At 33.0% G+C, this 27357-nt stretch overlaps 1 protein-coding gene and 1 pseudogene across 2 annotated transcripts in view; both read right to left on the bottom strand.

The window, feature by feature from the left end:
• The window catches only part of LOC127731862 (uncharacterized), an 897808-nt gene that overhangs the window by 751959 nt on the left and 118492 nt on the right, over positions 1–27357 (bottom strand). The window lies entirely within an intron of this gene.
• On the bottom strand, positions 14631–16976 carry LOC127731875 (uncharacterized; annotated as a pseudogene).

The following is a 27357-nucleotide window of genomic DNA, read 5'->3' as shown; positions in this document are numbered from 1 at the left end:
AGCAAAATAATACTATGTGAGTCCGGGCCTTGACCTGAAGTAACCCCGGACTTATACAAACAGCAATAGAGAAATAAACATAATTAATTTCTAGATTGAAAGATGTGTTGTTTTTTTTTTCTTCTTCATTTATTTCTTCATTCAATTCTTTATATATATGTTTAGGCGATTGTCATCGGAAAACTCAATAAAAGACACTTAATCAGCGATTAACGATGTAATACACAATCTTGGACAGGTGAGTCCGGACTGTGTACTGACATGACCCCGGACTAGCTTGAAGTTACTATACTGGGGATACCTGTGTGTATTGCATTACGATAGCTATTAAACTGTATATAAACTGTTTATTGTCGTAAAGCTTGTTGACGGAAAACTTGATCTAAGGAAAAGTTTGGACTAAAATCTCCATTTATAAAAGATATTTGTCCGAGATTCAACGAAATAATTTAATGTTGGTCATAATAGACGAGTCCGGGTGGTGACCTGAAATGACCCCGGACTAGGTGTATTTGCAAAACTGACAAAATATGCACATCGACAGAGATATAAAACTGCAGACATTATTTGATGAAAAGAGGTTTTTCATGTTTATTCATTTACCCTTTTGCTTATTTGATTGTCATCGGAAAAAATTGACAAAAGACGTTTATAAGAGAAAGAGCAAAATAATACTAGGTGAGTCCGGGCCCTGACCTTAAGTAACCCCGGACTTATATAAACAGCAATAGAGAAATAAACATAATTAATTGCTAGATTGAAAGATGTGTTGTTTTTTTTCTTCTTCATTTATTTCTTCATTCAATTCTTTATATATATGTTTAGGCGATTGTCATCGGAAAACTCAATAAAAGACACTTAATCAGCGATTAACGATGTAATACACAATCTTGGACAGGTGAGTCCGGACTGTGTACTGACATGACCCCGGACTAGCTTGAAGTTACTATACTGGGGATACCTGTGTGTATTGCATTACGATAGCTATTAAACTGTATATAAACTGTTTATTGTCGTAAAGCTTGTTGACGGAAAACTTGATCAAAGGAAAAGTTTGGACTAAAATCTCCATTTATAAAAGATATTTGTCCGAGATTCAACGAAATAATTTAATGTTGGTCATAATAGACGAGTCCGGGTGGTGACCTGAAATGACCCCGGACTAGGTGTATTTGCAAAACTGACAAAATATGCACATCGACAGAGATATAAAACTGCAGACATTATTTGATGAAAAGAGGTTTTTCATGTTTATTCATTTACCCTTTTGCTTATTTGATTGTCATCGGAAAAAATTGACAAAAGACGTTTATAAGAGAAAGAGCAAAATAATACTAGGTGAGTCCGGGCCTTGACCTGAAGTAACCCCGGACTTATATAAACAGCAATAGAGAAATAAACCTAATTAATTGCTAGATTGAAAGATGTGTTGGTTTTTTTTCTTCTTCATTTATTTCTTCATTCAATTCTTCATATATATGTTTAGGCGATTGTCATCGGAAAACTCAATAAAAGACACTTAATCAGCGATTAACGATGTAATACACAATCTTGGACAGGTGAGTCCGGACTGTGTCCTGACATGACCCCGGACTAGCTTGAAGTTACTATACTAGGGATACCTGTGTGTATTGCATTACGATAGCTATTAAACTGTATATAAACTGTTTATTGTCGTAAGCTTGTTGACGGAAAACTTGATCAAAGGAAAAGTTTGGACTAAAATCTCCATTTATAAAAGATATTTATCCGAGATTCAACGAAATAATTTAATGTTGGTCATAATAGACGAGTCCGGGTGGTGACCTGAAATGACCCCGGACTAGGTGTATTTGCAAAACTGACAAAATATGCACATCGACAGAGATATAAAACTGCAGACATTATTTGATGAAAAGAGGTTTTTCATGTTTATTCATTTACCCTTTTGCTTATTTGATTGTCATCGGAAAAAAATGACAAAAGACGTTTATAAGAGAAAGAGCAAAATAATACTAGGTGAGTCCGGGCCTTGACCTGAAGTAACCCCGGACTTATATAAACAGCAATAGAGAAATAAACCTAATTAATTGCTAGATTGAAAGATGTGTTGTTTTTTTTCTTCTTCATTTATTTCTTCATTCAATTCTTTATATATATGTTTAGGCGATTGTCATCGGAAAACTCAATAAAAGACACTTAATCAGCGATTAACGATGTAATACACAATCTTGGACAGGTGAGTCCGGACTGTGTACTGACATGACCCCGGACTAGCTTGAAGTTACTATACTGGGGATACCTGTGTGTATTACATTACGATAGCTATTAAACTGTATATAAACTGTTTATTGTCGTAAAGCTTGTTGACGGAAAACTTGATCAAAGGAAAAGTTTGGACTAAAATCTCCATTTATAAAAGATATTTGTCCGAGATTCAACGAAATAATTTAATGTTGGTCATAATAGACGAGTCCGGGTGGTGACCTGAAATGACCCCGGACTAGGTGTATTTGCAAAACTGACAAAATATGCACATCGACAGAGATATAAAACTGCAGACATTATTTGATGAAAAGAGGTTTTTCATGTTAATTCATTTACCCTTTTGCTTATTTGATTGTCATCGGAAAAAATTGACAAAAGACGTTTATAAGAGAAAGAGCAAAATAATACTAGGTGAGTCCGGGCCTTGACCTGAAGTAACCCCGGACTTATATAAACAGCAATAGAGAAATAAACCTAATTAATTGCTAGATTGAAAGATGTGTTGGTTTTTTTTCTTCTTCATTTATTTCTTCATTCAATTCTTCATATATATGTTTAGGCGATTGTCATCGGAAAACTCAATAAAAGACACTTAATCAGCGATTAACGATGTAATACACAATCTTGGACAGGTGAGTCCGGACTGTGTCCTGACATGACCCCGGACTAGCTTGAAGTTACTATACTAGGGATACCTGTGTGTATTGCATTACGATAGCTATTAAACTGTATATAAACTGTTTATTGTCGTAAGCTTGTTGACGGAAAACTTGATCAAAGGAAAAGTTTGGACTAAAATCTCCATTTATAAAAGATATTTATCCGAGATTCAACGAAATAATTTAATGTTGGTCATAATAGACGAGTCCGGGTGGTGACCTGAAATGACCCCGGACTAGGTGTATTTGCAAAACTGACAAAATATGCACATCGACAGAGATATAAAACTGCAGACATTATTTGATGAAAAGAGGTTTTTCATGTTTATTCATTTACCCTTTTGCTTATTTGATCGTCATCGGAAAAAATTGACAAAAGACGTTTATAAGAGAAAGAGCAAAATAATACTAGGTGAGTCCGGGCCTTGACCTGAAGTAACCCCGGACTTATACAAACAGCAATAGAGAAATAAACCTAATTAATTGCCAGATTGAAAAATGTGTTTTTTTTTTTTCTTCTTCATTTATTTCTTCATTCAATTCTTTATATATATGTTTAGGCGATTGATATCGGAAAACTCAATAAAAGACACTTAATCAGCGATTAACGATGTAATACACAATCTTGGAAAGGTGAGTCCGGACTGTGTACTGACATGACCCCGGACTAGCTTGAAGTTACTATACTGGGGATACCTGTGTGTATTGCATTACGATAGCTATTAAACTGTATATTAACTGTTTATTGTCGTAAAGCTTGTTGACGGAAAACTTGATCAAAGGAAAAGTTTGGACTAAAATCTCCATTTATAAAAGATATTTATCCGAGATTCAACGAAATAATTTAATGTTGGTCATAATAGACGAGTCCGGGTGGTGACCTGAAATGACCCCGGACTAGGTGTATTTGCAAAACTGACAAAATATGCACATCGACAGAGATATAAAACTGCAGACATTATTTGATGAAAAGAGGTTTTTCATGTTTATTCATTTACCCTTTTGCTTATTTGATTGTCATCGGAAAAAATTGACAAAAGACGTTTATAAGAGAAAGAGCAAAATAATACTAGGTGAGTCCGGGCTTTGACCAGAAGTAACCCCGGACTTATATAAACAGCAATAGAGAAATAAACATAATTAATAGCTAGATTGAAAAATGTGTTGTTTTTTTTATCTTCTTCATTTATTTCTTCATTCAATTCTTCATATATATGTTTAGGCGATTGATATCGGAAAACTCAATAAAAGACACTTAATCAGCGATTAACGATGTAATACACAATCTTGGACAGGTGAGTCCGGACTGTGTACTGACATGACCCCGGACTAGCTTGAAGTTACTATACTGGGGATACCTGTGTGTATTGCATTACGATAGCTATTAAACTGTATATAAACTGTTTATTGTCGTAAAGCTTGTTGACGGAAAACTTGATCAAAGGAAAAGTTTGGACTAAAATCTCCATTTATAAAAGATATTTGTCCGAGATTCAACGAAATAATTTAATGTTGGTCATAATAGACGAGTCCGGGTGGTGACCTGAAATGACCCCGGACTAGGTGTATTTGCAAAACTGACAAAATATGCACATCGACAGAGATATAAAACTGCAGACATTATTTGATGAAAAGAGGTTTTTCATGTTTATTCATTTACCCATTTGCTTATTTGATTGTCATCGGAAAAAATTGACAAAAGACGTTTATAAGAGAAAGAGCAAAATAATACTAGGTGAGTCCGGGCCTTGACCTGAAGTAACCCCGGACTTATATAAACAGCAATAGAGAAATAAACCTAATTAATTGCTAGATTGAAAGATGTGTTGGTTTTTTTTCTTCTTCATTTATTTCTTCATTCAATTCTTCATATATATGTTTAGGCGATTGTCATCGGAAAACTCAATAAAAGACACTTAATCAGCGATTAACGATGTAATACACAATCTTGGACAGGTGAGTCCGGACTGTGTCCTGACATGACCCCGGACTAGCTTGAAGTTACTATACTAGGGATACCTGTGTGTATTGCATTACGATAGCTATTAAACTGTATATAAACTGTTTATTGTCGTAAGCTTGTTGACGGAAAACTTGATCAAAGGAAAAGTTTGGACTAAAATCTCCATTTATAAAAGATATTTATCCGAGATTCAACGAAATAATTTAATGTTGGTCATAATAGACGAGTCCGGGTGGTGACCTGAAATGACCCCGGACTAGGTGTATTTGCAAAACTGACAAAATATGCACATCGACAGAGATATAAAACTGCAGACATTATTTGATGAAAAGAGGTTTTTCATGTTTATTCATTTACCCTTTTGCTTATTTGATTGTCATCGCGCGTCATACTAAAATTAACCTTCATATTCCAATGAAGTGTAACATTCATGATGACACGTGCCATCACAATAAAGTGCACAGGTTAATTAAAAAAATAAATGATAGAAATTGTAACGGTGAAGATCCGTTATTTTTTCCGATTTGTAAGCAGACAAAAAATCAATGAATCAGTTTATATTGACGTTTATTTATATTATGTATTATGTTTAATTGTATAATACTAACATTTATATATATTTTATTATATATTCTCCCTGGATATATAATAATTTTAAATACACAGGGAAACTTAGCCCAATGCTGTAAGCTAAGTAAATTGTTAAACAGCATTTAGTGCAATAAAGATGATTTAATTGTTAAAAAAAAAAAAAAAATTGATTTTTCATGACCCTAGCATAAAAATGTAATTATAAGAATTAAATGCTTCTTTTAGTAATTTTATAGGGTTGTAAAAGTGTTCATCGTGCGCACATTCTAGAATGAAGCACTTCCGCGCTTGATACAAAATGTGCTTCGGTCAACACTTTTACACCCCAATAAAATCGCAAAAAGAAGCATTCAATTCTTAAATGAAGACAATCTTTTGTTTCAACTTATAATTTTTCTTTTTGGGAATTTCCAACATGAGGCATTTGCCTCATTTGCCTCAATGTAGTTACGGCCCTGTCTTTCTGTGGCGTAAGATGATGAAATTATGCTGATAATTATATTCATATTTTTATAAGATCGTCATTATGAATTGTGTCTCTCAATTATAAAAATTAATTATTGTAATAAAGCACTTTGCTCATGATGGTCCCTTTAATTGGAATAAAAAAAGTATGATCTTTTATAAGTAAACACAAACAAACAAAATCATATTTTTGTAGTATGACAGAACTTTTGTGTAAATGGTATTTTCACTTATACACACATATTGACTAGAACCTAATAATTAAATTAAAGCATATGCATGCTTCGCAAGAAGGATTTTGACTCTGCATGACGTGTGGTAAAAAGCCCTCCTGTTCAAACGATGTAACAGAGGTTTTGGTGGTAACTATAATCCAATTGACTACTCTAGTTACCCTTTTTTTATTTCAATTCAAAGGAACGATGGGTAAAGATTACCAGTATCCATTTGAGTCCACATGAGTCCCCAGGGATTCATATTGGGAAGATAGATTTTTCGAGGATGGGGGAGATCCTTTTTTGCGGAATCCAATATTCTGTTGTTGAAATTTATGTCTCTTTTTGAGAGCTAAAAAAGAACTCAATAAAATGTACGTGTATATATAAACTTATGAACCAAAGCAGTATTTTAGAAATCCTATTGAATTGAAATTGGGTATAGGAAATCTTGGTTTTCTTTCAATAACCGGCTAAACAAATTACCATTTATCTGTACAAAATGGCACCTTACAACATTTCGAGAGAAAAAAAAACTTACATGAACTCTCCAATGTCTACAAATATCACTCTTTTTCGTGAATCTAAACAATCGTAATCTTAAATGTGTAGAGATTTTTTGACGTTTTTGAAAACGAAGATATGCGTGTTGATTTTTCTTGAGAAGGAGGATTGCCGATCAACAAAAAGGAACATGAATGCACACAGCAGTATGCACTTATAGAGATGTACATTATGGGGTAATTCTGAGTTTTATTGGGAAAGGAAAGGAAACGAAAGAAAAAAATAAAGTCACAGAAAATATAATATTTGTGGTATAATTTGACTGAAATGTCAAAAAAATGTATAAAATAATAGATTAGTGTGTCTGAGGACACAAATGGCCCCGCTCGAGCTTGCTTATAATATGTGAACATACTTCTGGGACGGACGGAAGGACAGACATCAAGGGTACCACTTTATAACCCCTTCTCTAGTGTCTGCATGGGTATACAATTGTCATCGAATACAGATTTTTTCTGAAATTATCACCAGAAGAACCCTGATCATTATTAAACAATCAAAACTTGGTCATTGTAAGTGTCACGTTTTGCAGTGATTAGTATGTAAAATCTTGTTTAAACTAGTTCAAGACATTATTGTAATATATTCAAACAATTATGAACCCATTCATTGAGCTACTTTCTGTCTGTTTCAATAAAATTTGATGATTTGTGCCTATAAGAAGCTTCTTGACACAAGTATTTACACATGCACAGTCCAATACTCATCATGCAAAATTCTAAATAATTAGTAGATAGGAAGATAAATACAAGAAAATGGGAACAAACGTGGCATTTTTCATAATTATATTTACTTTTAGAATTTCCGTAGAAATTATTTCTTTCGAAATGTCTAGTCCAATGTAGGAAAAGTCAAGAAAGGTGAGTACGAGCTGTGACCAGGCCGAGTGACTAGGAGTAAACAAGTAGTATACTTCGTACATAGCTTGGCTTTCAATCGCTGGATTTTTATATTAAAATTATAAAAAAGGTCATTATATATATATGATGATAGGTATGCTCTCGAATTTCACTTGGGACCTGAAATGAATCCAGAGTACGATTATAGGATTAAAAATATCGGTAAACGGATAGACATTCACAGGACAAAAATCACAGGACATAAAAGTCACAAATTTGACAGGACAAAAAGTCACAAATAATTCCTTGACGATTATTTGAATATATAAGAGAAAGATCTTGAAATATTTTCTTTTTACTACATATATTCATTTTTAAGTTTAAGAAATTGTTCATAAGCCTTGAAAATGAAAAGTAATTAAATTTTAATCATGCAAAGGATATATTTCTTGGCACAATGAAGCAATTTAAGTACCAAGACATTTGACATTTTGTTTTCATAACAATTTTTTGATCATTATTGATATTTATTTCATCGAATCATACACTACCAATAGAAAAGGGGAGATGTCATAACAATGACAGAAGTGGAAGAAAATGTTTAATATGTACGAATAGAAATATCGGAGACGAATATCATTATATTTTTGTTTGCCCGGCTTTACAAGATGATTCGAAAGAAGAACATTTATTCCAAATGAAATACTCAGACATAACATTATCAAATTTAACACACAGTTTAATTAAAAAAAAAACAAAGACACTCAGAAACCTCTGCAATTTTATACAATGTATTAATAGTAAACTCACTCCTTCTACACATAATTTATCATATTTTTTAACAAACCAGCAAAGGAAATTGTAGACAATCAACTGAAGTTAGCCCGCGAAATGTTACGGATTGGTACAAAGAGGGTCATTATTGGTTCCGTTATTGGTCGCCTGACACCGAGAGGCATGACAACCAGCCAGTACAAAAATAAAAGAAAGAAGGTGAAAAAGCTATTTAAGTCACAGGAAAGTGCGAAAATTAAAGTATGGAATCACCAGAACTTTCATCACTGCCATTTTAGGGACGGAGTCCACCTGACAGACAAAGGGAATGAAGTATTCTTCTTTAGTATCCGCCATGCTTTGCACAGTGTTTTATAGAGAATATATATATATATTTATGTATTTTTTGCTAGCAACTACTGACAAAAAGCATTCCTTCTTTCCTTGATAAATCATCTGATTATTTAATTTAATGCCCCACCCCCTTTTTCATAATATTTCGTTATTTTTTTCTTCAGCCTAAACTTTCAATTGAATGGGTTTTACCCCAATCAAAAATATAATAATTAAAATCCAGTATATTCTGTAATAGAAGGCCGGTTTTTGATAGTAGATGAGAGAGACAACTGCCGACTGAAGGTCTGAATCAAAAATGTATGTTTACATTTCACTACCACGACCTAGAACGTAACCAGGGTCCACGATTTCTGCTTGATTTTATATCTTTTCGTGCTTTCAAATATATATTTTACATGTGAAACCACTTACGAGTATGTAATGTGAAAAGTATAATTGATGGGCATTGCTTAAATGTGTGCTATCGATCACAAGACGTGAAAAGTATAATGAAGTTGCCAGTACGTCCCAATCATAATGGCCGCCAATACGGTTTCCGACTCCGAATGACCTATTGACCGGAATAAATTAAAGATGGCAGACTCATTTGCATACAAGTGTAAATTCAACTATAGTAAATACAATATATGTCTGAATGTCGCTTCAATATGAAAAACAGATGGCATGACCAAACCATGAAATGACACCTAGTTTTAATTTTAGCACATATTGGTATACCAGTATTCTCATTCCTTAAAAAAATAGATTTAAGATATTTATATGTATTAATTAAGTTGTTGTAATCATTAATATTTATATAAAATTAATAATGAAACTTTGAATGTTTAATACAGGATTGCCATTTTACCCATCAGCAGTTTACATTTTTTAGATGCTGGATCATCAACTTACCCAGGCCTTGTGGCGGTTGATGCTGGAACATCTTCATAAGAATACAAAAATTATTCTCAAAATGGTTTTTGTTTGTCAAACTTTTACCAATATTGCTGGTCAATATTGATATGAAATATTAGTTTGCAATTAAAGATCATTTTGGATGATTTGAAAGACATCCCCATGCAGCCGGACTGTTTGATGTGGAAATAGATCATGCCAGTACTTTAGGTCCAGTCAAAAATATCTCATGCTTAAGATAGTAATGTATATGTATGCAGTCATTTTGCTTTTAAAACATTTTTTATTTCAGGTAACTATCAAATTATTTACATGTATTTCATATTATAATTGTGAATGCCAGGCTTTACTCAAGATTTGAATAAATTACTCTTATGATATGCGAGTTTCGTGATTGTTTGAGGTATTATTTAGCCAATAACCCTTTTCTGGTGAATTATATTTTGTATTGCAATCAAACGATGACAGCGCATATTTATGAAATAATACTCTGTTTAATTACTCAATATTTATTTTGTGGTAATCAGCATCTTTGAAGTTTTTATTTTAGTTGTTTACAGCCACTCGTTATTCCACTTCGCCAATTAAAGTATTGATTTTAATTTAAATGTGAAATTATCATATATTTTTTATACGACCGCAAAAAAAATTTTGTGGTCGTATATTGGTATGACGTTGGTGTCGTCGTCGTCCGAAGACACATTAGTTTTCGCACTCTAACTTTAGTTTAAGTGAATGGATCTCAATGAAATTTTACCATTAGGTTCAATACCACAAAAGGAAGGTGGGGATTGTTTTGGGGGTTATGGTACCCACAGTTAAGGAATTAGGGGCCAAAAATAAGCATTTTTGTATCTTTCAGACATAACTTGTGTGTAAGTGTATGGATCTCTCTGACATTGTATCACAAGGTTCCATATCACAAAGGGAATGCTGGGATTGATTTTGGGGGTAATTGCCTTCAAATTTTAGGAATTAGGGGCCAAAAAGGGGCAAAAAACAAGCATTTTTCTAGTTTCATGACAATAACTTGTGTGTAAATGTATGGATCTCTCTGACATTGTATCACAAGGTTCCATATCACAAAGGGAATGCTGGGATTGATTGTGGGGGTAATTGCCTCCAAATTTTAGGAATTAGGGGCCAAAAAGGGGCAAAAAACAAGCTTTTTTCTAGTTTCATGACAATAACTTGTGTGTAAGTGTATGGATCTTTATGAAATTGTACTACAAGGTTCCATATCACAAAGGGAAAACTGGAATTGAGTTTGGGGGTAATTGCCCAAAAAGTTTAGGAATAAGGGGCCAAAAAAAAAGCATTTTTCTTGTTTCCAGACAATAACTTGTGTTCAAATGTATGGATCTCTCTGAAATTTTACTGCAAGGTACCATATCACAAAGGGATAGCTGGAATTGAGTTTGGGGGTGATGAATCATCAGGGGGTTCCAAAAATTGGGGGGGGGGATTTTTTTTCTTTAAAATTTTCCATTTTAAATTGGTTATTTCTGATTTATATATAAAAGCAAATAATAATGATATAAACATTTTTAAGTTCTTAGACCACTTTCATTCTATGTGAGAAACCTATGCTGTGTCAAAAATATTTAATTACAATCCAAATTCAGTGCTGTATCAAGCTTGAATGTTGTGTCCATACTTGCCCCAACTGTTCAGGGTTTGACCTCTGGGGTCGTATCAAGCTGCGCCCCAGCGGAGCATTTTATTAAACATTGAAACAATCTTTCACCGTCATCTACATGTATATGATATAAATAAAATTGAGAATGGAAATGGGGAAGGCGCCAAAGAGACAACAACCCATCTATAGACATAAATACATGTTTATTTTATATCATTTATATACTTTAAATACAATTGTTCAATTTTAGATCAATGCATACACATTTGTGTGTTCCTTGCACTTCTTAAAAGAGGATTTCAAGTGGACACCAGTTAGGAAAACTCTGATAGCAGATGCTGTACCAACAGTGTTCAGTTGGACAAGAGATTTCACCCCAAGAAGAGCTTTGTTTAAACACATCACACCAAACAAGAAGCCAAAACTGCAGTCAGAGAATGAGACATTCAATGTTGGATAGTATTGTTAGTGAATTTATTATATAAATTATAATTTGTAAATTGATATGACATTATTTGAAGTGGTCGTATGAATACCACATGGTGCTGTTCTTTTTTAATCTAAGGAATGGGATTTCAAATGCACTGTAAACAGAATTAAAACACTCCAACTATTAGTTCTAAATGAAAACACAAAAGTGTCAAAAAGTTGGAAATCCATGGTAGAATAAAAATGTCCAAGAATATATTCAAAAGGACATACATGTACATCAAACTGACAAACAAGACATGAAATAAATAGTACATGAAATGAGCACCAGAAATATTTACATTGACATGTGCAGAGTTCTTGAAATCTTTTTTCACCTGGTGGTCCTTGAAGAAAATCTGCAGGTCCTCACTATCATTTCTATTGCAAATTACCAAAATTGTGTTGGTCCTTCCCAAAAATGTGATGGTCAAATCCCTAGGACCACCATGTTAAACATGTTTCACTACCGGGTACATTGTATTTTGGATTGAGAGTTGTCTCATTGGCACTCATATCACATATTCTTACTTGTATATAGTAATAATATACATGTATATTTACTACAATGTAGCATTGACTAGGATGCATGTACATGTACATGTACTTCATATTTAAATGTTGATAAGTACTTTAATCTTGAATCTAAAAATGTTATTTCAGCAAAAATGTATTCCATTATAAATGAAAAGTCAGTGTACAAATCATACAATATTATGAATTTGGTCAGAATTTCTCATCAGGATGAATGCCAGGATGTAACTGAAATTTGTACAGTTTACTAAATAAGACTAGAGTCAACATATTCACGATAAAAGTTAGTTATAAAATCATCCCATGAAAATATAATTTTATCCATTTTATGAGGCCCTTGATGTTTTGTCACATGTAAATTGTAATCATGACCTTAGACATTACATTATGTGTATTTGAAGGATAGCCAGTTACATGTAGATTGTTCATTTGATTCATTAATTCTTATTTCAGTCAGAGGAGCACTAGTTAAACCAGGAAGAAGATATTCAAGAATCTGAAGAACATTTGAGGAATCCTAGGTATGATTAATCAATTAATTAGGACCCTACCATGAATAGGCAGTGCCCAAGAGCAATGCATCTGACATTTTGGTAACATAATTTCTAATATTGACATTAGAACTATTTGTATTTATCATTGCAAAGGAATACATGCCACAAAGGGATGTCCTAAACTATATGGAATTATCTATAATTATTATAGATATAACTTGCTTTGCTCCACATCAATTACATGTAACTGGTGAAACTGAATGCTTCAAACAAAATTTAAGTACTTTCTGGAGTATTTATTTGTTTGTTTTCAAACACCATTGTAAATTTCCGCTCTTGGTTTCCTCGTCTTTTGCTGTTGCATTAATTAAATAATTTGAATAATGTGAATTTCAGTGTGGTTGCTGAAAACATAGAGAAAGAACTAGAGAGAAAGTTGAAAGAGAGAGATGAAGAGATTAAGCAGTTAAAGGAGAAGCTAAGAATAGAACGTTTTGGGGTGTTCAGATTTTCTAATGATGATGCAATGATTATGTTTTATACAGGTTTTTCAACTTATGCTTTGTTCTTGGCTTTCTTTAATTATGTTCAACCAGCTGCTAATTCAATGACCAGCTATTATTATAAAGCCACTGATACAATTAATTTGTTGGTTTCCAGACAAAGGACCATGGTTTTAATAGACGAGTTGTTTATGTTTCTGTGCAGGCTTAAGTGTGGTTTATTTGAGCAAGATTTAGCTTGTAGATTTAATGTTCATGTTTCAACTGTTAGTAGAAAATTAATAACATGGTCAAATTTTTTGTATTTTGTACTGGGTACCATAAATATATGACCAAGAAGGCAACAGATTCAGAACAAAATGCCTCAGGTTTTTAAAACTTTGTATCCTACTACTAGAGTTATTATCGACTGTACTGAGATACCAACTGAGAGACCATCATCTTTGGCACTCAATTCTAAGTGTTACTCTACTTATAAGAGTACACATACTTTTAAAAGTCTTGTTGGTATTGCACCGCATGGTGCCCTTATTTTTATTTCTTCATTGTATACTGGTAGTATGTCAGATGTTGAGATTACAAAGCTTTGTGGTTTAGTTGAACTTTTAGAGGAAGGTGATTCAATTATGGCTGATAAAGGTTTTGTACTAAATAATGTTTTATCTGGAACTGGCATAACTGTGAATACACCCCCATTCCTTATGAATAAGGATCAGTTCACCAAGCAGGAGGTAGAGGAAACTCAAACTATTGCTCGCCTGAGGATACATGTTGAAAGGCACATTAGAAGAGTGAAAGAATTTCATCTTTTTGACAGACCTATACCTCTGAGCATGGTTGGTTCCATCAATCAAATTTGGACTGCTGCTAATATTCTGACACTTTCAGAGGTCCGCTTGTAAAGCAGTGGCAGTGAATTTTTAAATTTGTCAATAGAAAAAGTTATTGTACAGTAATATCATAGATACATGTATCACAAATGTTAGGTCTTAATTTTTTAATGCCCACCTAGAAGAACAATATGTTTTTCAATCTGCGTGTTTAATCTTTTAGCGATCTCTGATCAAGTTTAATTTTTTAGTCAAGGTAGTTCATTGAAAGTAGTAGGCCCATCAACTTGAAATAAAGAACACCTGTTCCTTATGATGAGATCATTCTAAACTGTATGCTAAATTTAGTAAATTATGGTTTTGACCCCATTTTATAGTTCATTGAACATAAAAATATGATGGTGTAAAAAGATAACATTTTCATCATGTTCAAGTTTTTGTTCAAGGTAGTTTTTGTTTAAGTTGAAGTCATAGCAACTTAGTACACATATTCATTATGATGAAATATTATTAATTTTATTGTCTGTGCATTTACTAGAAACCGTTCAACCAATAACAATAAAAAAATTAGATCTTAAACACTTTTATCTTTTTCTGTAGTTAAAATATGCTTATATGATACTGTACACTGAAGGTATACATTATCATAACTGTTTTTTTTTCTCACCTATTGATCACAATGACTATTCAAAAGAAGTTTAAGGTAGTACCTTACACTACAGGGAGATAACTCTGTAAAATCAGCTAAATGTTTTAATCACATTGTATTGTTAAAGAAATATAGCTTCTCAATGATCAAAAATAGTGTTTGTCAAACTGCTATATATCCAATGAAAATTTTTAAAGAAAGTGTTTGGTTCAAGTTTTTTGAAATTTTTATATTTTTGTCAAATGGTAAAAGTAAATATTTTGTCGAAACGTTATTAGAATTAAACGAGCCAAATTTATTTTAGTCGAGGTGTTTGGTACCACCTTAAGCAATATTCATAGTTCTGATTAATCCAAGAAATAATTAAAATAAAATAAATCAAGTTTTGTTTTCATCCTTCCCCACTCTTCATCATCAAACTCAATTGTCTCCAGATGCTGTTCATCAACCCTCCAAACAAATGACACCACTTAAGTCCTGTAACAGCAAGTTGCATAATGACTTGATGATAATAATTGTGATTTTTTTTAAGGTTAGGTTTCCATCATCATTCTTTCTCAAATAAAGACAGTCTACCAGAGGCTTCACTGGACATTTTATTTCTAGCAATCCATATGGTGGCAACATGGCTGGGTTGTACACTTTCCTATCAGAACTAGCTGCCAACCAAGGTGAGAATGGACTGACAATGATACCACTGGGGAAAATATTCACATTTTCATTTTGTAACTGGAAAAGTTTATTCATTAAATTATGACAAACATTTGATGTACAGTCATTTCTGATTGATGAAGGGTTTAAGTTATTTTTTAATAAATAGAAACTGTCTTTGACTATGACATCATGCTAATTTATTAAAAGCATTTGACAAATCTATGTTGAATTTATTATAAGGAAATGAATGAATCTCATATTATTTGCTCATAAAGAATATTTTCTTTTTTTCTCTCGAAATACCATGATTTGAAAGGGCTAAAATCGAAGAATATGATATAATAGTTTTGAGATTGAGAAATTATTTCATATCCTTACTTTGGCAAAGGAATCAGCAGCCACAGCCTCAAACATCAACCCATGACGCATACTCTCTGTCACCACTTTTTGTGTTGTTTTTAGTCTAGCTACTAATTGTTCATTATCTGAAAAAAATTGAGAATATGGATATATCAAAAAGGGGCTGTATAGAAGGGGAATCAAATTTTACATGAAATAATATTGCTAATACACAAATACATGCATACTGTATTTTTGGTAATTTTTTTATTTCTTACAAGCTAGATTGTGTATTTTTTTAGAAGAAAGGAATCAATTTTTTTTTAAATTTCAAATTCTTCTGCCATTTTTATCCCCTGAAAAAGAGGTCTTTTAAATGTTTATGCATGAAATGCAATTATTTTGCTGTATATGAATTTATTTAAACTAAGGTTATTGGTTTTTTTTCTACTTTTTTTGTCGTTTAAAATTTATTTGGTCATTCACATCAAAAATCAATTTACAAATTTGCAAGATGCTCAATCAAATGGTATCAATCTATCTTAAAGTGATTGTATGTTTTTTTTATAATGCATGTAATAATTTGGTTGTTTGAAGTTACATTATTTTTTGTGAATTTCTAGTAGTAGGATACAACCATACATGTACATGTGTATATATATTATATTTTAATTATTGTCCTATAATAAAATTACTTATATTTTTTATTTGTGTCTTTTATAGAAAATAAAGGGATATGGAGTAAATGTACATGGCACAAAACCTCACAAAATACAAGGAAAAAATACAAATTATCAATGAAGAGGGCTTTTATTCCTGTTCTTTATCTTGACAGTCGATGTAGAGTCTTCAACAATGAACTTGTTTAGTAATGAGTTCCTTTAAATACTTCAAAAACCAGGAAATCCTGTGCAGTCTAAATATTTTTTTATGTATAGTTGTATAAATATGTCAAATAAGACTAGGTGTCTTATTTCACCTCATTGTTAAATTAAATCTATTTTCACAGACAGATGGAGACTATTTATGAAAAAAGTATCAGAACAGTTAGATGCATAGAGTTGTATAATACATGGTATATTATTTGGTAGACAACAAACCAGCTCTCCTCTGGACTATGTCACCAGCAACTGATGCTGTCAACCTGTCTCGAGAACAGCATGCCACCTGGGATCATCACTCTGGAGCCTTGTCATCACTTCTATGTTCCTTGTTTCATCCATACTGACTTGAATTGCATTAAAGCTGGTAGTTTTAGTCCTGTCTAATGCAACTTGTAGGGTGTTTAACATGAAGTTATCAATGCAGTGGTAGAATCTATATATATACTCCATATACAGATGCTGCTAGAATATCATATCAACTGGGAGTTATATAATCCATATGAAGACGCTCCTAGAATAGCGTATCAACTGGGATATATATAGATTCTACCACTGCATCGAGTGTGATACGATATTTATCCACTCGAGACAGTTAAATTTTCAAATTCAAAACGCAAGGCTCGCGTTTTAAATATTTAAAATTTAACTGTCGAGAGTGGATAAATATCGTATTACACGAGATTTGGTGGTGGAATCTGTTTCTCTAATGATTTTCATACAATATGCAGGCAAACTTATTCCTTCTTTTTGAATGATCTGCAAAAAAGATGTGTTCTTTCTATGTGACGTCATCAGGCATGGTCGCCTTTTTTCATGCCGTCACAATAGGAAATTCAGAGGAAAGCAAGACAATTCGACGTCATAATCGGATTTTAACCAATGATGAACTGAGATCAAACGAACCACACGTTGATTAAATTTTTGTTATACAATGGGTGCAGAAAGGGATAAATTGATGAAGAATTAGATATATATATATATATATTCAATATGCAGGCGCTGCTAGAATATCGTTTCAGATGGGATATGTATACTAAAAATATCACTCAGTACACCTTAAACGGATTTAGTATAGACGTTGCGCACGATGTTGGTACCAATTCCATTTTGCTATAGATTAGCATAAAAATAAATACGTAGACTGGTCAGTTCGATAAAAATATAGTGATTTCTGATTGAATTCATTCCATTAGACTTGAAATTAAAGAAAAAAAGGAACCGAAATTTAAAATACCAGGAATTATAACACTTAATTATCCCATTTTTACGCAAAAACGTAATGTCCAACGTTTCATTTTGTGTGCAAAAGATCAGAGTTCCGTTTCTCTCCTACGGTATTTTTTCTTTGATCATCGTAAAACTTCACAATAATATTGCTATTGTTATAATTATTCGCGTGTTAAAGCAAAATCAATATCACTGAAACCGTAATCCGGAAAATGTTATTTTTGTAAACGGTCTGAAAAATGTCCAACCGTATGCAAAGTAAGTACATTTCGGGTTTGCGCATTTATACCGTGAAATTGAAAAAGCTGAGAGAAAAAATATTTATTATATTTTGAAAGTTTTTTTACTTTTCTCCTGGTTCATGATATTTTTTTGCCGGAAACCATGCGTATAGTTTCTATTGCAATGACTTCAAAAAGTATAGCCATCTTGTCCCAACGAAAAAAACACTGTATTTTCTTTAATATTGAGGTTTTAACCAGCTGTCTATCAAATAAGCATAGTTAGATCATAAAAAATAAAACTTGGCGGTAAAGGTTTTTCTGTTTTTCTTCTTAAACAATATAGTGTTTAATATTTTTTCGTTAGGCAACAAGGTTTTTAGATCGTTTCAAAAAGTATAGCCGTTTTGTCCCAACGTTCGCAAAACGTAATTGATGTCATGCTCTGGTTTTTAATTTTATATCGTAATTATTTGTTTCCAGTTTAATTCGAATGAAAATAAAAATACATGTATAAATTACAATACAACCAATGTATGAGAAAGGAATAGTTTAAGTTTAAATTCAAATGTTGACCAAATGAGATATATCGGGATCTTAGGGTTTTTTTTTTATAGCATATTTGTTTTATATAAGGAACATTGTCTTTCTGCAAGTTTTGAATCGTCAAAAGTAAGATGTATATTTTTTTGTTAATAAAATAAAATAGAGAAAACCCATTGCTGGCAATTATAACAAACAAAGGATATGCCACAAAAATACGGAAATGAGAAAATTTAAAACATGAGTCCCGAATGTTTAACTTCCTAAATATTTTGCGACAAAGAAAGCATCGGGAAATGATTAAATATAGAAAGGAAACGGAAACGGGAAGAAATGCAACAAAAGGAATAAATATGCAAAAAATAGGAGAATATGAATTCAAAATCTAATTTATATCAAAAATAAATCTGTGTAAATTTGGACATTATTGTATCGGATTCATTAATGCGAACTGCTGCCGAAAGGAAAATTATCAATTATGGCCTGGAAAGACTGACAACTCCTGTAACTGAATTTCATTAAAAAAATATCTATACGACCACTTTGAGTTTTATTTGTAAATTTATGCATTTTTTCCGACAGACCGAAATCGGTTACCAAATTCACAACAGTAACTTGACATCATCAATAATATGCTTGAACACCTGAAACTTTCTTTGAAATCGTCGAAATCGCCTTATTTTGAGGGACGTCGTGAAACGCTAAGTAGTACCAACATCGTGCGCAACGTCATAGCTTGTTCCAATGAGAAGTTGATTTGTCATAAATCAAGCCGTTGTTTTTCTTTATTTGAATTATTTCACATTTTATCATGTCGGTGTCTTTTAATATTCATGACTATACGGTATGGGTTTTGTACATTGTTAAAGACCATAAGGTGACCTATATCTGCTGAAATGCGCTTCGTTTAGACTCTGTTGATAGTTGTCTTATTGTCAATCATAACACATTTTTTTTATGTTACCATGCATATAATAACCTGTAGGCCAGTGGTTGTCGTTGGTTCGTGTCTGTTACATTTTTGTTTTTCGTAAATTGTTTTGTTATAAATGAGGTCGTTGTTTTTTGTTTGTTTGAATTATTTCACATTTTGTCATGTCTGGGCCTTTTAATATTTCTGACTATACGGTATATGTTTTGTTCATTGTTGAACCATTAGGTGAACTATATCTGCATGCTTAAATCCGCTTCGTTTAGACTCTGTTGATAGTTGTCTTATTGTTAATTATAACACATTTTTTTTATTTTACCATGCATATAATAACCTGTAGGTCAGTGGTTGTCGTTGGTTCGTGTCTGTTACATTTTTGTTTTTCGTAAATTGTTTTGTTATAAATCAGGTCGTTGTTTTTTGTTTGTTTAAATTATTTCACATTTTGTCATGTCGGGGCCTTTTATTGCTCATTGTTGATGACCAAACGGCGACATTAAGTTGCTTAAATCCGCTTCATTTGGACTCGGATATTTGTCTCATTGCCAATCATACCACATCGTCTTATGCTAAAATGTATATATACTGCGTGACATTAAACAATGAGCAAAACTCAAACTCGTTTAGTCAGCTATAAAAGTACTACATAATACTGGCATTGAAAACAGATATAAACTAGAGTTATTCCTCTTTAAATGGTAAGCTTCACTTTTATTAATAGATGATTTTAAGAGCAAATGCATTCAGTAACTGCGACCAGGTTGAGCACTTCGAGCATGCATTCAGTAACTGCGACCATGTTAAGCACTTCGAGCATGCATTCAGTAACTGCGACCAGGTTAAACACTTCGAGCATGCATTCAGTAACTGCGACCAGGTTAAGCACTTCGAGCATGCATTCAGTAACTGCGACCAGGTTAAGCACTTCGAGCATGCATTCAGTAACTGCGAGCATTATTTGATACGGTTTAACATGTTGAACTTGGTATTTATTTTATGGTGTATACTTTACCATTATTTAAGAGTTAAATGCTGATATTGTTCTAGTTTGCATTGTATGTTTCTTTATAGATCTACGTGTTGTTGGTCTACTGATGGATTTAAAAGGGGTGAGTGCTGAAATCTAAAAGAACTTTTTTAACCCAGCTACCTTTGCCTGTCCCAAGTCCGGAACCTTGGCAGTGGTTGTCTTATTCATATCTTGATATTTTTGTTATTTGAAGAATTAGGTAGCAATGGTAGATCTTTGTTTATTTCTGTAAAATTCATTCACATCAGAATCTTCTTATCATCCTAGAACACCTGGTATCATCATAGGTTTTTGGTGAAGTTCGTGTTATTTTTAGTTTTTTGATGTAGTGTTTATAGACCGTTGATTTTCTTTTTTCTTTTTTCGTTTTTTTTTAGCCATGATATTGTCTGTCTCTCTTCGACCTCTGAGTTTTGGCCATGGTATTGTCTGTCTCTCTTCGACCATTGAGTTTTGGTCATGGTATTGTCTGTCTCTCTTCGACCTCTGAGTTTTGGCCATGGTATTGTCTGTCTCTCTTCGACCACTGCGTTTTTGGCTATGGTATTGTCTGTCTCTCTTCGACCTCTGAGTTTTTGCCATGATATTGTCCGTATATCTCTTCAACCTGAGTTTTGGCCATGGTATTGTCTGTTTCTCTTCGACCTCTGAGTTTTGGCCATGATATTGTCTGTCTCTCTTCGACCACTGAGTTTTGGCAATGATATTGTCTGTCTCTCTTCGACCACTGAGTTTTGGTCATGGTATTGTCTGTCTCTCTTCGACTACTGAGTTTTGGTCATGGTATTGTCTGTCTCTCTTCGACCACTGAGTTTTGGCAATGATATTGTCTGTCTCTCTTCGACCACTGAGTTTTGGTCATGGTATTGTCTGTCTCTCTTCGACCTCTGAGTTTTGGCCATGATATTGTCTGTCTCTTTTCGACCACTGAGTTTTGGTCATGGTATTGTCTGTCTCTCTTCGACCACTGAGTTTTGGCCATGATATTATCCGTCTCTCTTCGACCACTGAGTTTTGGTCATGGTATAGTCTGTCTCTCTTCGACCTCTGAGTTTTGATTCTTCCTTACGTATCTTCCGCTTCTTTGTTTTATAAACTTTGTAAGATGTAACACCACCTATTAGGGCCCTGGCAAAAAAGAACATATTGGAAAGTAGTACATATATAACAAAATAGTTCCTACGCAGAAGGGTAAATCTTTAACTATGTAGCATATATTTTAGTAATTAAGGTATGAGATGAAAGGTGAAGGACTGTTAATCGTAGTAGAACACACAATTTACTGAATATTTTGAATAAAACAAAAATGTATGAATGAATTCTAAAATTGAGGGCATATATAGCCTGTTTCTCAGATATAAAGTGCCTAGTTTGATCTATCCAAAATTCCGGTAACCAGTGCAGTACGGTCTGATGTTAAAATACAAGTATATTGATCCCGCTTGCATAAAATGTTTTGAGGTGAAAAATTTAACTTAGTGTGACTAGCTTGTAAATAGACATTTTCGAAAACTATTCGATACCGACACTTACACCTACGCCTATGCCTACAGGTAACCTTTTTGAGAAGAGGTCATCTCAACATGTACAACGACCACAGGCATTTATATTATATTTTTTCTAATCTACATTTTAAACACTCTTTAAAACGTTTATTTTGGATGATTTGCTACTTTGTTAGGTCTGTTAATTAGCTGAGAATTGATCTATCTGAATATTGTACTTTGTAAAAAAAAATAATAAAACTTTAATCAGAAACAGGAACGTCTAAAGTCTTTTAAAGCGTGAAACAACGTATAGACATAAAGATGATTGTATTTGTATGTGTTATCTTGGTGTAATCAGGGGTGTACGGAATTTTACACCGGTGTTGAAAATACATTGTAAAATTTCGTACATCCCTGACAACACCAAGAAAACGAATTTATTTCTTATGAAACTTTCCTTTACTAATTTTTATACCTGGGTATAAAATTGAAAAGTTTTAGGAAGAACTTCCACTTCACAATTAAACACTAGTCTTGCCGCGGACGTTGTCAATTATAATTTTGATACACGTTTTTGTTTGTAAAGGTGGGGAAGAGGATCAAAATTTTTTTTTGTGTTTTACTTTTGAGAAATTGCTTTTGTTTTTAGGAATTTCGGCCAAAAAGTTTGTTTTTTTTGGTATATTTTTTTTGGGGGGGGGGGGGGGGGGGGGGGGGGGGGCATCTTTTTATTTTTGTAAATTTGAAATTTTTTTAATACTTTTTGCATTTCGTTTTTATTTTTTTTTCTCAGTTATTTTATTTTATACTCGAGTCACCGAAACTTCCATTACAAACCCTAACCTGTTGACTTACATTGATTTAATATACGCTAAGCCTTGCTTCATAAGAAATATAAGATATAAGATACTTTATTTATGTTCCGAATTCTTTCTAGCAATACAATTCGCCAATTGTATATTCTACCGCAACACTGTATTCCATTTGAATGGTTGCAAACGGAGACAATAAAAAAAAGCAGATGGAATGTCACAAATTCTTTACTTAAAATAATCCAAAACTAATGAGAAGAGCATTTGGGGTTTTTAGCTCCGATTCCGAAAAAAGAATTATATATGAAAAAATACACAACATATTGTTTATATCTGCAACCAAGTTTTACGAGGTCATTCATTCAGTATGTTTCGAAATTTTGATACGGTCCCTATATTTTTGTAGTCCGTGTAGGTATCGGTGTCGGTGTAAGTGTCAGTGTAGACGACTTTTTGAAAATGTCTAATAGAAGGATTCTATTCAAACATATTGTCAATTTCCTGTTCCGACATACATGTAATATATGCCACTGGACATTAAAATTCCATTCCATCATCATTATCAACTTTGTCAAATATTGCTGCTCATTTCGCGTTTTACAGTTTCTCACTATCTATTCTAGTATTCATGTTAAAAGGCTAACATGAGAAGCAGTATGGTCATTTAAGGGCAATAACTCCAACGGAAGTTGTCTGACAGTTTAAATGTAAACGAATTGTCAGTCGATCTCAACAATCTGAACAATCCTGCCAAAGTCAGATTATCTATAGCGGTTTTCAAGATAATACTAATAGTTGCACTTTACCCTAATGTTCCATTTTTAGCCATGTCAGCCATGTATGTATGTATGTATGTATGTATGTATGTATGTACGAAGATCCCTCCGTGAACGGAGCACCCCTCGATTGCTGCAAGGGTACAGTGGAATCCATGTAACTCCCTATCAGGATTAATGGAGATGCGTCACTAACTTATGTACAACCCACCACCAGGACAATCCCCAACCCAACTCAGAGGGAGTGTTAGGAGACACAGGGAAGCCTGTTATTATGGTGGAGGAAGCCGAAGTACTCGGAGAGAACCACCGGGCTTCTCGGCGGGAACAGACAAACCGAAGAGATTTCTATAGATTGATCTCCAACGCCGGGGCCACTTAGACCAACCGAGGCCCCCAAAGTACCCATTCTAGTTGATGGTTGGTTGGCAAGTGAGGTTATCTGACGAAGTTTTTCAACTACATACTTGAATGGTGATTGTTGCCAACTTTTAATATTAGTAGTTTCAGAGGAGAGGACTTTTGTAAAAGTTAATAAATGACGACAAAACGAACGCCAAAGGATGATCATAGCCGAACTGCGGTGCCCTAGAAGGATGAGTAACTCCTGCTCCACCAGTGGTACTAGCTCATGTAAAATAAGTAAAATTGTTAACAGACGATGACAAAACGGACGCCAAGTGACGATAAAAGCTGAACTGAGGTGACCTGGAAGGACGAGCATCTCCTGCTCCACTAGGGTATCGGGTCCGTTCGCCCTGATTACATGTTCGCACTGGGTCCGTTCGCCCTGAGTTCGTTCGCCCATAGAGTCCGTTCGCCCTGGGTTCGTTCTCCCTACCTTTATTAGATAATATTAATATTAAGGGTATTAAACTTTAATAAACTTATTCAGATATTCATATGGTATAACTTCTCGAAATTCATGAAAACACATGGAAATAATTGAAAGATGATGGCTTGTTTTGGAGCATTAATTGTTCATAATAATAATTCTCACTCATTGATGTAACACTTGTCTCTAATGGATTAATAATAAAAACAACATTTTGTTTTGATAAACAAGTCAGCTAGGAATGAGTAAAATCAATGATGTACGAATTGTAAAACATGAAAAGGATTTATAAGTTCATTTATTATTATACTGCATAAATTTACTGCCTAGAATTATTAAAATTGTTAACAAATATCAATAAAGATAAATACATTGTATTCCAGTATTCTACCAGAGACATAACAATAATTATGAATTTGGTTGCAGCAAAATACAAATATTCGGCGAATTTTTCAACAAACTTTAACATACTCTGTTCATATAATAAGACATTGTGCAACTAGACAACAATAAAAACAAAAAAAAATCAGGGCGAATGGACCCTGGGCGAACAGGTATTAGGGCGAACAGGTACTAGGGCGAACGTGATTCAGGGCGAACGGACCCGGATTCCTCCACTAGCGGCTCATGTAAAATAAGTAAATTGTTAACAGACGACGACACAACGGACGCCAAGTGGTGATCATAGCTGAACTGAGGTGCCCTGGAAGGACGTGCAGGTCCTGCTCCACTAGTGGCTCATGTAAAATAAATAAAATTGTTAACACATTTATTTACTTTACTGTTTATTATGTTAATAACAAACATAAATTAGATATCAGGAATCATAATATGTACATAGTATTGCGAAAATCATATATAAACAGTTGTATGGTAACAATCATATATAAACATAATTATATGGCAAAAATCGTATATAAACATGATTATATGGTAAAAATCATATATATATAAAATAATATATGGTAATATTAACATTATTGATATAATAATATGTACATAGTATTGTGAAAATCATATACTGGGAACAGTATATCTAACAATATATATGTTCCTGATCATATATAAACGTAATTATATGGTAAAAATAACATTATCGAAAATAATCCTAATATGCTAACATTAAAGGCAAAAATAACTTGGCATAGTTTAAAAAAAAACCCACTGTAAAGGACTTTCTTTGTGCAAAAAGGAGCACAATGCACCACAAAGGAGCACATACACCACAAAGGATCACAATGCACAACAAAGGAGTACAATGCACCACAGAGGAGCACATTCACAACAAAGGACCACAATACACCACAAATGACCACAATGCACCACAAAGGACCACAATGCACCACAAAGGAGTACAAAGCACCACAAAAGAACACATACACCACAAAGGAGGGTTACACTAAAGACCTGAAAAGACCTGAATAGACCTGAAGATATACGACTCAAATTGCAATAACTTTTTTATTATTCAATGGAATTTCCTCAAGTTAGAATTTTATTAAATGTTAATATCCATATTTCATTAAAAAATAAATTTTTAAAATAAAAAACTATTTTTTGATGCCAAAAGTTGGACCTGAACGGGGAAATAAAAAGACCTGAACGGACCTGAAAATCTATGGTCGGACTTATTCTAACTTCAATAACGTTTTTAATATTCGATGGATATCTTTCAACCTTAGATTTTATGAAACTAAAATTTCAAATTAATGATAATACTAAAAAAAAAATATGAAAAATATCGTTGGGGTGTCAAAACTCGGACCTGAACGGAAAATTAAATTACCTGAATTGACTTGAAAATCTGCGGTCAGATTTATTCAAGTTCTTTAACTGTTTTCAATCAATCTCCTTGAAATATGAATTTTGTTATAGGAAAGGTATAATATATCATTGAAATGATAAAAAATTTTATCGAAAAAATAATGGTTGAGTTGCAAAAATCGGACCTTGTCGGGGAAATAAAAGACCTGAAAGGACAAGACCCGAATTGATCATACGGGTAGATGTATTTAAACTGATACAACATTATTTTTCTATTTGTTTTTATTTTAAATAAAATTATATTGAAGAGAACGAATGACTTTATATTTATAAAGGAACATATTTGAATACCAAATACCTTGTTGATGATGAAACCTGGACCTTAAGAGAAAAAAAGAAGATTGCATTTTGCCCGTTGAAATTATTCAAACTAATTCAACTTGCTTAAACTGTATTTATATAAACAGGTCTTAAACTGTTTTATTTATACATTGAAAATAATAGTATTGTTTGCCAATAAACCATATGTAATTTAAAGACGCGCGCGTGTTCGTCGATTGGAATGTTTAATTACATGAACGTGTGCCGGTTGTAATTCACACCTTTTATTGATATTAGGTGATAATTGGATCATTAGTCTAAATACACATTTGATTTTAATATTTTAATTGGATTATCACTATATCTTGTTACACGAACTTAACATTGCTCGGTCACAAATTTAACTATAAACTTTACAAATAAAATATATAAGCATATATCAAATAATTAGTGAATTCAGATCAACGCTCTAACTTTTTATAAATAGTCAATTTTGAATGGTTTTTAGTCAGAATAAAAATATTCAACAAAGTGCTTACAAGTATAGTTACCAACGTTATTATATCAGAATGTCTCTTGCAATTCCATTACCTTTACTAGCTGAACACACCAGACTAACACCATACCGAGACGCTTTGCAGACACAAGACCGAGAGCATGAAGACGATTGGAAATGTGACCAATATCAGTGGATGAATTACGGCAATAATTCAGTGATAATCGGGGACAAAATTTTGGAAAAAAAGTTTTATAAGATAAAACTACCCGGAATGAAGACTAACAACGCTAAAAAGAAAAAAAAAGACAAGTTGGATCTTTAGATTTCAAGCGAACTGCTTATTACTTTA

This window comes from Mytilus californianus, unplaced genomic scaffold (assembly GCF_021869535.1).
Source record: "Mytilus californianus isolate M0D057914Y unplaced genomic scaffold, xbMytCali1.0.p SCAF_21, whole genome shotgun sequence".
Taxonomy (NCBI): Eukaryota; Metazoa; Mollusca; class Bivalvia; order Mytilida; family Mytilidae; genus Mytilus; species Mytilus californianus.
Note: the sequence above shows the minus strand (reverse complement) of the source record. Positions and strands in the feature narration are given on the sequence as shown.